The sequence below is a fragment of the Natator depressus genome, chromosome 4 (genome assembly GCF_965152275.1).
Source record: "Natator depressus isolate rNatDep1 chromosome 4, rNatDep2.hap1, whole genome shotgun sequence".
In the NCBI taxonomy this organism is placed as follows: domain Eukaryota; kingdom Metazoa; phylum Chordata; order Testudines; family Cheloniidae; genus Natator; species Natator depressus.
In genome coordinates, this window is record NC_134237.1 from 107,050,968 (window position 1) to 107,066,879 (window position 15,912).

Consider the following 15,912-nt stretch of genomic DNA (forward strand, 5'->3'; position numbering starts at 1 on the left):
AATGTAATACTTGGGAAAGTGAGGGGTTGATAGCCATTATCTATTTACTGGCAGCTATTTACATGCCTCCATGATCACGAAGTCAGTATATGAAGCCCATTCCTGCCCTCAGGTAGGATTTGATCCTACTGTGGTTGAGGTCATGTCTAAAAGTCCCACTGACTGTTTTAGTGTAGGCTCAAACTGCTACTCCTGTGACGTATCTATCCATTAGGAGATGTGCATTCATATTGGTTTGCAGAATTGGGCCCCTTTGTGACTAGGCCCTGTGTAAACTTCTCTCCAGAGCTCTGATTGTGACTGGCTTCACTTCTGCTCTCTGAGTCGACTTCATTCCTAATGAAAGATTATATGCTATTATGGGGTTTGCTTAGCAAAGGTTGCAGTTAAGGATACAAACATATATCCATTATAAACTCATTTTCACTTGTTTATAGCTCTCTGAAAAATTCTTTTGAGATTAAATTTTCCAGGCTTGCTCTTAGCCCGAAGGTGAATGGTTCTGAAGGTTTAAAACAAAATCCGTTCTTCCAGTTTTGAGTTAGGGGAGGTTGCGGATAATATACTTTTTCTTTAGTGCTAAGACTTCAAGACATTTTTGGCATAAAGATTGCTCACAAAACAGCTGATCTACACAAACCAAAGCTTTCCAAGTAACCAGCCCCTCCAGGCCACTTTACAGCACTAATTAAAAAATAATCAAGGTCTAGGTGAGGAGAGAATTGGATCTGTATCTATTCAGAGTGAATTTCCTCCGAGTTTAGGTTTGCAATGTTAGCTACAGAATTATGCAACAACCTAAAAAAAAGTCATAAATACTTGTTACATAAGTGAGAATTTTGCATTTATTTCATTGTAGAATTCCATTACTGTCTATTGTTCTGACTGTGAAGATGTAGTCTTATAATAGGATAGTGGCGCAATAAGGGAAATTAAACAGATAACTTTTAGTGCGTTTCAAAAGGTGAAAGAAGAGAGATGTTAAAGGAGCACTTTAAGAGTTAATGCTTTAGGACTCGCTACACCCAGAAGTAGTGCTGATGATCTGTGTCACATCCAGGTTATTAATAATAAAAGCACTTACCTCTGTTGTAACCACAAAGGCCTTTCTGCACTCCTGGCTCCTGCATGTGCCAAGAGTTGACAAATTCATACTGGAAAAGTGTCACTGGTTTGCACATTCTTTGTGACATACACTCAGTGTGGATCTCGCAGGCACATGGTGTACCCAGATGAGCTAAGCTGCCCTGTGTCCTCCATGTTCCAAGGAGGGCTATCGTATCACACAGCCCCAGAGTTTCAAGTAACATTCAAATGTTCTGTTAATTTCCTTATACCTCTATTTTTCTCTTCATCTTCTTTTTTCTTTTCTTTTCTTTTTTCTTTTTCTTTTTTTTTTTGCAATAATTAGTTTGCAAAAGTCAACAATTATTAATGTATTATCCAGCTCAAAATAGTCCGCTTGGACTTTTCTGTTTGGGGTCCCACAGATCCTGCAGAGCAGGGGTGAGCAAACTTTTTGGCCTGAGGGCCACATCAGGGTTCCAAAACTGTATGGAGGGATGGGTAGGGAAGGCTGTGCTTCCCCAAACCCTAACCCTATCTGCCCCCTCCCACTTCCCACCCCCTGACTGCCCCCCTCAGAACCCCCCGACCCATCCAACCCCCCATACTCCTTGTCCCCCCCAGGACCCCCTGCCCATAACCGCCCCCCCCGACCCCACCCCCTATCCAACCCGCCCTGCTCCCTGACTGCCCCGACCCCTATCCACACCCCCGCCCCCTGACAGGCCCCTGGGGACCCCCCCCAAAGCCCCTTTCAGAATGCAGCCCTGCGAACATGGGCGGAGGAGCAGGGCCAGCCGCGCAGCCAGAGAAAAGCGCTGCTTCCCTCTGGCCGGTTGCGTGGCCTCCTGCGTTTGCCGCGCTCCCGCCATCCACCTGCTCCCCTGAGGCTGCAGGTGAGCCTCCCTTCCTGCTCTCCCCTGCCCCTGCAGTGCAGCCCCCTCCCGCGCTGAGGCTGCGCAGGACGTGGGACAGCAGGAGCGGGGCCGGGGACTAGCCTCCCTGGCCGGGAGCTCAAGGGCCGGGCTGGACGGTCCCGCGCGCCACCTCTTCTGTAGAGTATTGTTAACATAGGAAGTTAAAATAAACGATAACCTGATGTCGTTGAGAACCCTCATCTCCTATTCTTTTGTTAGGATGAATAATTTGCATCGTTTTAATATCATTAACTGTTTGCTCATTGCTGCTATGCTCACTGTAATGACAAAAATGAAGACCTCAGAAAATCTCTGATATTACAAGACATGCTGCAGTGAGAAATACTTAATGCTATTGCAGACAGTCAGAGGCAAAAAGCTGCAAATGAAAATTACAATAAGTAAGTATAAAATTATTATAAAACTGTCACATTTCTAATATTTCATTTCACTTCTGACCATAAGCTCCACAGCTATAAAAGCAATATCTTTTACTCCTCAATGTGCACTGATGATGGCTTGCATTCTTCAGGGCTTATGATGTTAAAATGCCTTTAATTATGTCCCAGATAGCTGTCCTAAGGCATTCTTAAACCCCTTCAAGGTCAAAGCCTTACTTCTTGCTGATCCTCAGATCATCATTCTATGATTTCTGTTTCACTGACATAATATCTGTATTATTCTTGGGAAACATCATATTACTGTGTAGGGCACACAGGCATAGGATAACATCAACTGTCCCTAAAGGTTCAGATGCTGTTTGCTGATGTCTGTTTCTCCTTTTCTAGTCTTTAAAGGTCAGCTAGATTGAAAACTGAGGTATGTACTTATTTCATATTTGGAACAGATAGCAATATTACTAAGTTACTCCTTTTTTGTTGCAGCTGGGTCATGAATATCAAACATATGGTAAACAGAGGAAACATCTTACAAACTTGTATTTTTGATGACATCTTGTAATGAGAATGAGAAAGAAATGATTGGTTGCCAATCACAGGTACAATTAGGCACCTTGAATGCCCCAGTCTGTATGTAGTTTATGTTGAATTTAAATGATTGCTAGCTATACAGCCCATGGTAATAGACTCTACTCCCAAACCATTAATTTAAACTCTCAGACACCAAAACTCAAAGAAGATTCTTCTTCATGGATCGCTGACCTTGTTGACAAGTATCAAAAAGGATAAATTGTACATTACAGTGGTGCCCACTAGTTCTGATATAGTTAAGGGTCTTTCAACGTTTCTATTGCTATAAACCTATTTATTAGGGACTTATAACATCCTCTATTTAAAAAATCACTATAAATTGAAACTGGAGCTTTTTGTACATATGCTCATTCTGAATGTGCAGTATTGTCCATCTGACATGTAGGGTTTGGGGTTTTTTTTTGTTTTTTTTAATATACAAACTCCTAGCCACAACTTTATGGCTTATCATGCAAATTGCTCTTTCATCATTATGTTTAGACATAAGAGATATATCAGGTCCAGAGAAGTCATTGCAAGATATGTATGTGATCTCTCATGATAATCTTCAATTAAACTTTTAAACACACTTTTTTTAAACCCATAGAAACAAGAAAGTAAAAACAGGAAACAGTCCTTAACTCACCTTGTTGTGAATGGGAATTAGAATAAAAATGAGATCAAATTCTACCTTCATAAAAATGCTCATAACTCCCACTTAAGACAACAGGTGAATATCTTAGTCCACAGCTTAAGTCTCAGCAATTGCCACTGGGGAAAGTAGGAGACAGGGTGGAAATCTTACCTCAATTTCCAAAGTCCAACATCCATTCTTACATATATAGCAAAGTTGTTGTGCTTGTTTAATGGTGCTACCAAGATCTTCTGCATGTAACTAAACCTCTGAGTTTCATAAGTCCACACAATATGGCCTATTTTATTTATCTCCTTCCTGTAAAAGAAAGCTATTTTATTCTTCTGATAATTTATAAGCCATTTCTTTATTAATTATAATTATTTAAGCAGTTTTTGCTATCCCCCAGCAGAAACTGGGATGAAATGACAGTGCATGTTTTCAATGCCGTATTCAAGAGAACGGTGTTTAAAAATTCCTATTCTCAATAATAGTAGTTGTTCACTTAATTATCTGTCCATTGCACTAAAGACTGAGTGCTCTGTGTAATGCAATGTTAATGGAAACGTTTACTTCATCAAAATATCCAAACAAACTAACTAGTGTCCAAGATACAACAATGCAAAGGAGAAAGTGTAGTGGGCCTTATGGTATATTGGGTCTTTAGAGAAAGTCCACTTTACATTGGGTAAGTACAATGCATCTTCAGTAGGTCAGTATGGATTGCTTGGATTTCACGCTCCACATACACCAACCCAGTATACTGTATGAACCGATATATTATCTAGTGTGCATCATTGTGTTTTGTACTTTTGGTTTGTGTTTCTCCTTTTGGCCTATCTGGTCAGAAGAGAAAGATTGGTCTCCACTTATCAATCCTGAAGCTGAATCCACGATAAGAATTTATGAGCAAGGTTTGCAGAAGGGACGAGTAATTTTTGGGTGCCTCAGTTGAGGAGCCTGATTTTCAGAGAGAGGAGGTGCTCTGTATTTTCTGAAAAATTAAGCCCCCTTAAGGGGTGTCAAATCGGGCACCCAAAAATTGAAGTGTCCAAAAATAATTGGTCCATTTTGAAAATCTTGGCTGTAATCTCCCAGACCATCAGTGAATATTAAAGAATTGAGGTTGAAATGTCCCATGTACAATATTTCTACATATTATACACTTTAAAACCAAATGTTATTTATAACATGGAAAGCATGGTGGTCTCAGGTACAGAAAAATATAACTAAAGGAGTCCCGAAGAAGTTAGTCTGTCATAGGCGCCTAGTCTAGTGAGCAGTTTTGTTCAAGAAGATGGATAGATACAACTAGCCTTTCAAACTCATCTGTTGTTCTTACCTGTAATTAATATTAATTAAGGCTGAGGCTCTCAGACATGAAATGACTGAGGGAATCTGCAGGGTTCACTTTCCTATTTGTCAGCTTTTATTTGAAAACAGCAGGTGAAATTCTGATCTGAGCAATGTTTAGCCCCAAACTATCATACAGATTGTTTTGTATCTCTGTAATTGCAAAAAACTGCTTTTGGTCGAAGCTCATGAACACTTTTTATTGCTAATTTTGGCAATAAACCTTGTAATGAGTTAATTGTAAAACATTAGTGAATCAAGCAAAAAGGATCCATCTGTTTATAAAATTTCAAGGATTTCTTCTGGCCATCACATTTAAAAACCATGATGATAGTCACTGTATCACCTATACTGAAAAAAAATCTTTCATTTTCAGATTTCTATCTAGCCAACTTTTATAGCCAAAATGTGAACAGTTAATGGAAACCCATCATATATCAGCCAAAGTTAACTGTACCACACTCTTATTTTAAATACAATTTGGGTGGACTGCATGGTTTGGAAGACTGGTAACAGGATACAAAACCTATCCCCAACTGATCTGAATCTTTCCCAGCTCCATAGTGACAGAGATATAACCATCTGACAGCTGTTCTTTAACATATGCACAGACCAGATCTTACTGGAAAGGTATCTATATACTATTCCTTATAAACCACAGTCTCAGTCTTAGAAGCAAGAACAAGGGCTAAGAGTGAGAAAGTTTTACCATTGACTTGAATGGGAGAAGGATCAGGTAGCTTCTCCAGGTCAATGTTTAAGCACTCTCCGAAATTTACATTGTCACTACTTATCTATTCCATGGTCTATTAAATAGTCTTCTTTCCTCAGTGCTTTCAATGTGGCAGCTTTCATGAGCACTACATTCATTTTTAAAGGAGAAAAATGTAAAAAATTGTAATGTTCCATCAGATTTAAAGATACTGTAAAAAAAAAAAAAAAAAAAACCCAGACCCTTTTACAATACAGAAATCAAATCTCTTGTATATTCATGTGGATTACAAAGTAGTTTTCATACCAAAATATTATATTTCTTTTATCAGAGCAAAAGTAAAGATGATACGATACTATTGTCTGGGATTAAAAATATATATAAGAATGGAATATTAATAGCACCATACAATATAAAGTAAAGGAGGATTAGATGAGGTACTATGGGAGCTGATAAGAATTATATGGTTTCCAGCAAAGAAATAAAAAGAGAGAGATTGATGGCAATAGGAAATAAAGCTAAAAAGTCGATCACAGGAGTAAACAGGGAATAAGTTTGAGCAATTCTGCAGATAGAAGAATATAAGGGATAATGTTAATTGAATTATAGGCTGTGGCTGTAGGTTCTGCTGCTGGAAGATGAATACTGAGGCAAAGCCAAGGCATCTTGGCTATCACAGGTGCTTCCTTTTCCCCATTCTGTTAGCAGGATTTAAAATCCTGCATGAAGCAGCTGATGCTCTGCTGCTCTATTTGTGGCTGGTGTGGCTTTTCAACTCCACCTAAGATATAAGGGAGGTGTGAGTGGGTCTCTGGGCAGACAAGCAACAGGATTTTCCCTTCGGGGTTGGTCTAGGGAGTCTAAACTTGTCCACAGCTGGAAATGGCCCACCTTGATTATCACTACAAAAGGTTCTCTCCCCCCGCCGCCCTTGCTGGTAATAGCTCATCTTTCCTGATCACTCTCATTACAGTGTGTATGGTAACACCCATTGTTTCATGTTCTCTGTGTATATAAAATCTCCCCACTGTATTTTCTGCTGTATGCATCTGATGAAGTGAGCCGTAGCTCACGAAAGCTTATGCTCAAATAAATTTGTTAGTCTCTAAGGTGCCACAAGTCCTCCTTTTTCTTTAAACTCAGGAAGGAGCTTAGAGGCTTTGGTTTATGCAGTTCTATTGTTATCAATAAAGCCAACCTGCAGGAAAGCAGTGAAAGTTTGCACACTAACGCCGCGTCTGCATGCTCTGCTGAAGATGGGGGTGGGGAGTGAGCCATTAACATTACTACAAGTAACAGGATTTCTAGAACCCCCCTGCACAAAGTGAAGGAAATAGAAGCAGTCCCGGAACGTCTGTGGCACAACAAACTGACAGTGTTGTTCTGCAGCACTACAGGCCTTGAAGCAATTTACAAAGTAGCAGCAAGACCACCCTGACAACAACAGACGCACAAGAAGCCTGCAGTTCACCAGTGGAAACTGTTCCAGCACCAACTGTTTCAGAAAGTTATTAACCTTTGATGCTGCTAGTAAGCCAGCCATTCGCTGTCCACACTAGGATCGGAAGAGGACCCAGGGGAGGACTTATTCACTTAAAAGTATGTAGCTGCTACAGCTCAGTGGGAGTTCTGATCTCTTTGTCTGGCCTCTTATGGTGCATGCGCAAGCCGCCTATCCGACCTGAGATGAGGACATTGCTACAGATGGAGGCCATGAAACTGATGATGCGTCTCTGAGGAAGAATCCCAGTAGTGGTTTCAAGGTGATCCTCTTTCTCTAGGAATGTGGCTCTACTCCTTTGCCTGGCCCTGACAGACTTGGCAACGGACTCGTTCCAGTCTGAGACCCAAACGATATGGAAATGAATGGACTTGATATTGGAGCAATTCGTAGTGCCGTGCCTGGGAGATTGCTGAGTGTGTTAGCACCTCGTAGGGTCATTGAAGATACCACTGTGTAGCTGTATGCTAAATCTGAAGGACAGCTACACAGGCCAACAAGCCATCGGGGCGGAAATAAGGGAATGGGGACTTTGAGGGAGGGGACAATAAAATGTGCTTACTTAGAGTATAGGAAGAATACACAAGAGGAAGGTCTGGTGGATTTTTCTTGTGGGAAACAGGGACACAAAGGAACACTGGCCCTATGCCGATTGCAAGCACGGGAAGATAGGTGGTTTGACTGATGTCATGGACTCCACTAAACCCTGTGAGAATTCTGGGTTCTTGCAACTGGAAGGGGAGATGGTGTCTGGTCTGGTAGTTTTGTGATGTTTAGTTTAGGAATGCTTAGTAAGTCCCATGCCATGTGTCATAGCAGCCCAGGGTTATAAGCTTAAGAATAATGAAATAAATAAGCTACTTGGCAGACTTGGGGAAATCTGACAATGCAGCATTCCATGGAAGCCAAATTAATTTCAAATGAATTCAAGAGCCATCTCAGGCACGTCAGTTTGAAAGAAAAATGACACACATTTCCTCATTCTCAAAACATTTGTATTGTATATAACAACTATTTGGAAGCTTTAAATGGAAATATGTTTCCTTAACTATTTTTTCTCCAAATCTTGCCCCATTGGTTTATCATTATACAATTTCTCATGAATTCTAGGTATTGGGAATCTTAATACATAAATCATGTAAAACATTTATTTTAAAACATATTGACTGAAATTTTTAAATAAATAAGGGACAATTTAGGAGCATACCATTCTTGACAGTGTTAAATTCTCATCAACCATAAGACTGAGAACAGCATGAGATAGTAGAAATCTGACCAGTCAAAACCCTAGCTTATTCCAATGGTTACTAATGTAACATAGTGAGCTAATGAAGCTCTGTAAATTTCACTCCAGTGCAGACCACACATATAAAGGTCTCATGCATCTGTTAAGTCCCATTTAAGTGCTTGTACAGATGCTGAGCACAGAGCTGAATTTCACCCTTTGAGTTTTGAAAAGCTACCTTCCATTCTGATTGTATCAGAAAATTAATTTGTTCCGTGCTTCCTCAAATCAGAAACTGGTTCATTCATAAAAGTGCAGTTTTGGACAATACAGTTTACAGTACATTCAGGAATAAACTGGTTTCAAATTGATTGAAAGGTTTTTATTCTTTTTGTCAGTAAAAAATGGTTAGTTGGTAGAGGTATTGACATGTACAGTATTTCAACTGCCATGACTGGAAACTATAAAATAGAAAGACCTTGACAATAACATTTGGTGAGACATATTTAGATGCCTAGTACAAAATAATGAAGACAAATGTTTGTAAAATTATTAGTGCTAAGAAAGCAAAGTGCCCTTAAAGGCTGGGAAGTAGCTTGGGGAACTGCATAAAGGAAGAGAAAATGGTGGGGCAAACATGGTATAAAAGGATGGAATTAATAGCACAGTACATTGTAGTTAGGAGGTCATGATGCTGCAGCAAGAGGTAGAACAAAATAATTAACAGGAAATGTTCAGATTACAAAGAAAATGAAATAGAATGCTATTGAAACGCATTGACAGGAGATAGGATAATAGGCTAGGGAGATAGTGGGTCAGATCCTCAGCTGGCAGAAATTGCCAGAGTACCACTGAAAGCAATGGAGCGACATTAAGTTACACCATCTTGGGATCTGGCCCAAATGATTTCACCAGCATCATGAGGTGATAAAAAGACAGAACAAGAGAGCTTTGTCATAATGTTCTTCAACCTTTATATAGGTAATTTCTTAATTAAGGTGAAATTGCCCCCAAATGAGGAGGGCCAAATATAGAGTATGCTGGACCACTTTTAGTCCACAGTGCCTCTTCTTGGGGTGGACAAGAGCAGCCATGCAAGAGGGTCTGTGCAGCCCTCAGAGCCATGAAGGGGCAGATATCAATGTTGGCTATAAGTAAATTTAGTAGGGACAGGCCTATTAGGTCTGCAGTACCTCACATCCAAAGGCACAAGATCCTTGCATAGATACAGTATACGTGAAGCTCCGCATAAGCTGTAAATATGGTCATTGTGAGTGAGGATATACAGAGCAGTTCTGTAGGGAGTCTACAGGTTGGGAGGTGAAGTCTGTCCTTCAGCCTCGGAGAGTTCCCCACACAAGGCCCAATAGCTCTCGTTTTGTGCAGGGAGGGTTGAATTTCAATCAATCTGCATATCACATCATCCTAATTATCCAGCTCTTTGTATTAATGATGAAATAATACAATCTTCTATTTTCTCTAATTAAGTTTATTATGGAGACATTTTATGTGCCTATTTTTAAAAAATGAAATTCCATTTCAGTGTCTCAGATCTTATCAATTCTATTACATTACAACATGAAACATTTCATCGGGGAAAAAGAAAAGGCTGAATCAAAACCAACCCTAGTCTTTGATAATACAGATAAAAAATCCAACGCATTCACTTTTCAATTTTTTTGTTAACATTCTGAGTAAAACTTTCCTTATATGAAGTTTTTAAATCGAAAGAGAATGAGGTATCTTATTCTCCTAGAGACATATTTTGTCTGCTTTTCTGGGTTTTTGCTGTTGTTGTTTTCTTTTCCCTGGGAATGCTATGAAATGCCTATGCATCTCACTGTGGCAATATTTCTTCTCAATTTAATAAAGAAAACTTGATAAATAAATTGACACCAATTACCACTGGGAAAAACAAGTTTGTCTAAAAGATCTTTTAATTATTAGGATGACATTACACTTTGCATGCTGTCAATGCCCAATGACAATCGCTACAAGACAACTGATATGCTGGGATGTTTTCTTTGTCATTGGTGGACAGTGGGGACTTTAGTTTCAATGATTTTCTGACATCATCTGAAAGTGATAGGGTCTATGAATGGTAATAGCAAGATAAAGGATTCCTTGATACCCCATAGAGGAGGCAGTATGTTTTGCTGTTCTCCCAGCACATTCCACAGATGTGCCTCTAGGGTGAATACAACTTAAAATTTTGGCATAGGCTTGAAATCTTATATTTCTCATGGAGCTACTGCACAGCATGGTTGGTATGCTGCTTTGACTAAAGATAGATCACACCAGGTAGCTGACAGCAGTAAAAATATTGGACCTCATTTGTAGCTGCCAGAGGCTGAGGGAATCTTATTTTACTGTTTTTAGAAAAGAAAGTCATAACCCATTTGAATAGCTGTAGCAGGAGAATATATAGACTGTGTTGGGAGTGTACAAATATCATTTATAAAGCACATAGTAGAATTACTTATAGCACATATCTAATTGGCTTAAATTGCTTACTTCGATCTTCAGTAAACCACAGTTTACGCCATATAACTTGTCTAATCTCAGCTATTTTCCTTATGCAAGAGTTCATTGCTCTAGAAGGAAGTATAATTCCTTGAATTATATACAATAGAAAGACAGAGGTTTCTTCAGCTTTATTCCTGGTCATGGAGGCGACTGGAATTAGAACTGTTGATTCCTGTTTCTCAGGGTTGTGGGAAAACAGATGCCTGATTCTGACTGCAATTGTATGGATTTGAACCTCACTGTTCTTACACTAGTTTGACTCCACTGACTTCAGCAGAGTTACTCCTGATTCATATCAGCTTGACTGAGAACAGATTCAGGCCCTGTAAGTCTAAGGTGGGTCGTGATGTTTTCCTGAACTGGCCTTGAAAAAAAAACCTGTTTATAATCAGGGATGGTAGTTTCTTTCCAATATTTTAAAAGTGAATAGAAAATAAGGAAATCAGAGGTAAGAGTCCAGAATCATGTATAAATAAAATGAAAACTTGACTCTCAAGTGGACATTTTTAGGCTAACAGATAGAAAACTAAGCACTGAATAGAATGCTGCTATTCAATGGCATTTCAAAATCAAAAGTTACAAACCCTCAAGGAAAAAATGCATAAACATTTGTGAATTCCCCTCTCCCTCCACTGACTCCCCCTTTTTCAACCTGTTCTACTGAGGATGTATCAGAAGTTAGGAAAAACAAGTAATTTAAAAAGAAAAATAAACAACCTACCAGTCCAGTGGGTAGGACAGCAGTCTGGGCCTTGGCAGATCTGGGTTCATAGTCTCTGCCATGACCTGCGATGTGACCTCAGGAAAGTCACTTTATTTCTCCCCTCCCATGCTTTGTCTTGTCAATTTAAATTGGAATTTCCTTAAGGTAGGGAATGTCTATAACTATGTTTGCATAGCACCTAGCTTAATGGGGCCCCAGTTTCATCTGGGACCTCTAGGCACTACTCGAATAAATAAGAATAAGTTTTTCCGTATGATGAGCACTGCTTTCTGATCCAAGGCCAAGGTGCATCTCCTTGGCCCTGCCCTCACAAATTAAAGTTCCAAGCACATAAACTAACCACCCATACTCATTTTTCCCCCTTAGGAAGAGGAATGGAGAAGGAACCACCTGTAACACATTCTAGTCATCTTGCTTAATGCACCATTGCTAGGAACTCACATAGCAGAGTGAGGGGTGCCGTTTAAAATCGGAGTAGAATTATTTGGTCTTTCACTCAAGCCTATAATGTGTAACAGCACAAAACAAATTACATTGTATCTCTTTACTAAGAAAATCTTCGAATATTACTCACTGTTATGTAACAGCATAAAACGCCTGCTGTCTAAATAGTTGGTAACTACTGAGATTTCAGACCACTGTTTCAATACTGATCTCTCTGTTTATCTTTCTTAGAAGTCATTTCCTTACAATGGAGGGATGGGAAGCTAAACATTTTAGCCTTTTCCTAATACTAGTAATGCTCTTGTATTGTAACCCAATATTAGGTTAGAGCGCAAAGCATAGCCTGTATTCCATTATTGCTTAATTCCAGAATAAATGTTACCATCATCCGTTCACAGAATTATGAACGGGGCCTTTATTTACTTGCACGGCACAATTTTCACACATTTGACAGACCGTTGCTCATGCTCTTCATTGTCAAATTATTAGTGAAATGTAGCATAAGCTTTAAATTTGCAACTGCTGTCCAATCAATAAGATCACACCATCCGAATAATGCTATGATATGTGACATTATCTATTCAACTGTTTCGTTTCTTGGGACTTGTGAACGCTGTCATATTGAAAATGAACACCATTTGTACTGGCAGACTTCCCCCCCCCCATTCAACACTTTTCATGAATATACTGAAAAATGAGATACTGGATTAAATAAATTTTGTATGTCATATCAAAACAAAGATATTAACATTATTTGTAGCAGCAATGTTCCAAGTAAACTGTAGTGAACTTACCTATGCAATCCATTGAATAGGATTTTCAAATAGTATAAATCTTGTTAGGTGTCAACTTGCCACAGCCAGTGATATGTAGACCTTATTCCCCATATTTTCACGACAATAACAAAAGTTCGGTTTGGCATAGTTTTCAAATGCATCAAATTAGTATCCAAACCAGAATTTATTGCTAATAAAAAAGTTTAGTAAAGAAGGCCCTGTAAACTGTAATAAAAGGCTCCTGTATCTTTGGTACCCTAGATCCTAATGTGACAAGGCTATTATTATGCATTCTATCCCAAACGTCTCCTATATAGGTATTTTCCCTGCAGCCATGTTATTTTAATATGTGCACAGCAACGGCATTTTTCCCCCCTGAAAGGTATCCCCGTTAATCAAATTGCACCATCTCCAACAGAATGGCCTATGGCTTACAGCTCATTGGGCACATCATGTATTATCCTGTGTGGTACAGAATGTACTTCCTGTGCAAAAAGAATGACTTGTACTGATCTCCCCAATACTGTCAGCTGAGGCCCCACACAGCATGACAATGGTGTAAAGGCACTGTGTCAGAATGTTTCAAAAGGATTCACATTCTGCCAGTCTGTTCTCTCAGCTGTGGAGCCCTTTTCCAGTGTCATCACAAAGTGGTCTTTGTCTTTCAATAAAGGTGATCCTAACAGGATTAAATGTAATTTAGAGTCAATAAGGTGAAGACTGGTATCAGGCAGTATTATAGGAGAACGGTTTATCAGAATATATAGGATTTGCAAGGTTTTCCATGACCCATTCTGCTGTAAAAAATCAAATTGCAAGAAAGATGTCATTCTCAGTCAAAGCCACCCTCTCACTGCTTCTACAGTGCAAGCAAATCCATTCACAGTCCATTAAAGAAATAAGAACTTTATATTATATTTTATGAATAAAAGCACATTTACAAGAAAACTGAAAACATAATGTAGAATTCCCATCACAGTCTCGTTTATTGAGGCTATAGTGGTAAATAAAATGTTTTCAGTTCTGAATGATACTCTGGCTTAATATACAAAAGCATGTAAAGCCAACTGCATGAAAAGGCTTGAGGTTGGATTCCCAGAGTGGCAGCTCCTAAATCATAACACTGCTAACAGTAATATTCAGCATATTGGTTCCTCAGGTCTGTCTCTATATGTATACAGTACATGTTGTGAGAAGGTCATTCTTTACAGAAGTTTCCTTCCCATTGGCAAGGCAAAATCAGGAAGGAATGGCTTCTCAGCAGAGAAATGCTGTGCTGTTTAAACAATGGTGGATAAAGACATTAGCAAAATTCTGCTACAGGAAAAGTCTGATTCTTATTTCACCTCTGACAGAAGTAATAACAATTTGTACTTCTGTATCACCTTCCGCCCAAGGGTCTCCCAGTGCTTTAAAGAGTCAAGGATAGCTGTTTCAGAGTAGCAGCCGTGTTAGTCTGTATCCGCAAAAAGAAAAGGAGGACTTATGGCACCTTAGAGACTAACAAATTTATTTGAGCATAAGCTTTCGTGAGCTACAGCTCACTTCATCGGACGCATTCAGTGGAAAATACAGTGGGGAGATTTATATACACAGAGAACATGAAACAATGGGTGTTACCATACACACGGTAATGAGACTGATCAGGCAAGGTGAGCTATTACCAGCAGGAGAGTGGGGGGGGGACTTTTGTAGTGACAATCAAGGTGGGCCATTTCCAGCAGTTGACAAGAATGTCTGAGGAACAGCGGGGGGGGGGGGGGAAATAAACATGGGGAAATAGTTTTACTTTGTGTAATGACCCATCCACTCCCAGTCTTTGTTCAAGCCTAAGTTAATTGTATCCAGTTTGCAAATTAATTCCAATGCAGCAGTCTCTCGTTGGAGTCTGTTTTTGAAGTTGCGCTACACTGATGACATCTTCATCATCTGGACCCATGGAAAAGAAGCCCTTGAGGATTTCCACCCCTACCATCAACCTCATCCTGGACCAGTTCACACAAGAGATCCACTTCCTGGACACTACAGTGCTAATAAGCGATGGACATATAAACACCACCCTATACCGGAAACCTACTGACAGCTATTCCTACCTATGTGCCTCCAGCTTTCACCCTGACCACACCACACGATCCATTGTCTACAGCCAAGCTCTGCGATACAACTGCATTTGCTCCAACCCCTCAGACAGAGACAAACACCTACAAGATCTCTATCAAGCATTCTTACAACTACAATACCCACCTGCTGAAGTGAAGAAACAGATTGACAGAGCCAGAAGAGTACCCAGAAGTTACCTACTACAGGACAGGCCCAACAAAGAAAATAACAGAACGCCACTAGCCATCACCTTCAGCCCCCACCTAAAACCTCTCCAACGCATCATCAAGGATCTACAACCTATCCTGAAGGACGACCCATCACTCTCACAGATCTTGGGAGGCAGGTGAGTCCTTGCTTACAGACAGCCCCCCAACCTGAAGCAAATACTCACCAGCAACCACACACCAAACAACAGAACCACTAACCCAGGAACCTATCCTTGCAACAAAGCCCGTTGCCAACTGTGTCCACATATCTATTCAGGGGACACCATCATAGGGCCTAATCACATCAGCCACACTATCAGGGGCTTATTCACCTGCACATCTACCAATGTGATACATGCCATCATGTGCCAGCAATGCCCTCTGCCATGTACATTGGCCAGACTGGACAGTCTCTACGTAAAAGAATAAATGGACACAAATCAGACGTCAAGAATTATAACATTCAAAAACCAGTTGGAGAACACTTCAATCTCTTTGGTCATTCGATTACAGACCTAAAAGTGGCAATTCTTCAACAAAAAAACTTCAAAAACAGATTCCAATGGGAGACTGCTGAATTGGAATTAATTTGCAAACTGGATACAATTAACTTAGGCTTGAATAAAGACTGGGAGTGGATGGGTCATTACACAAAGTAAAACTATTTTCCCATGTTTATTCCCCCATTCCCCCCCCCCCGTTCCTCAGACGTTCTTGTCAACCGCTACAAAAGGTCCCCCCACCCGCTCTCCTGCTGG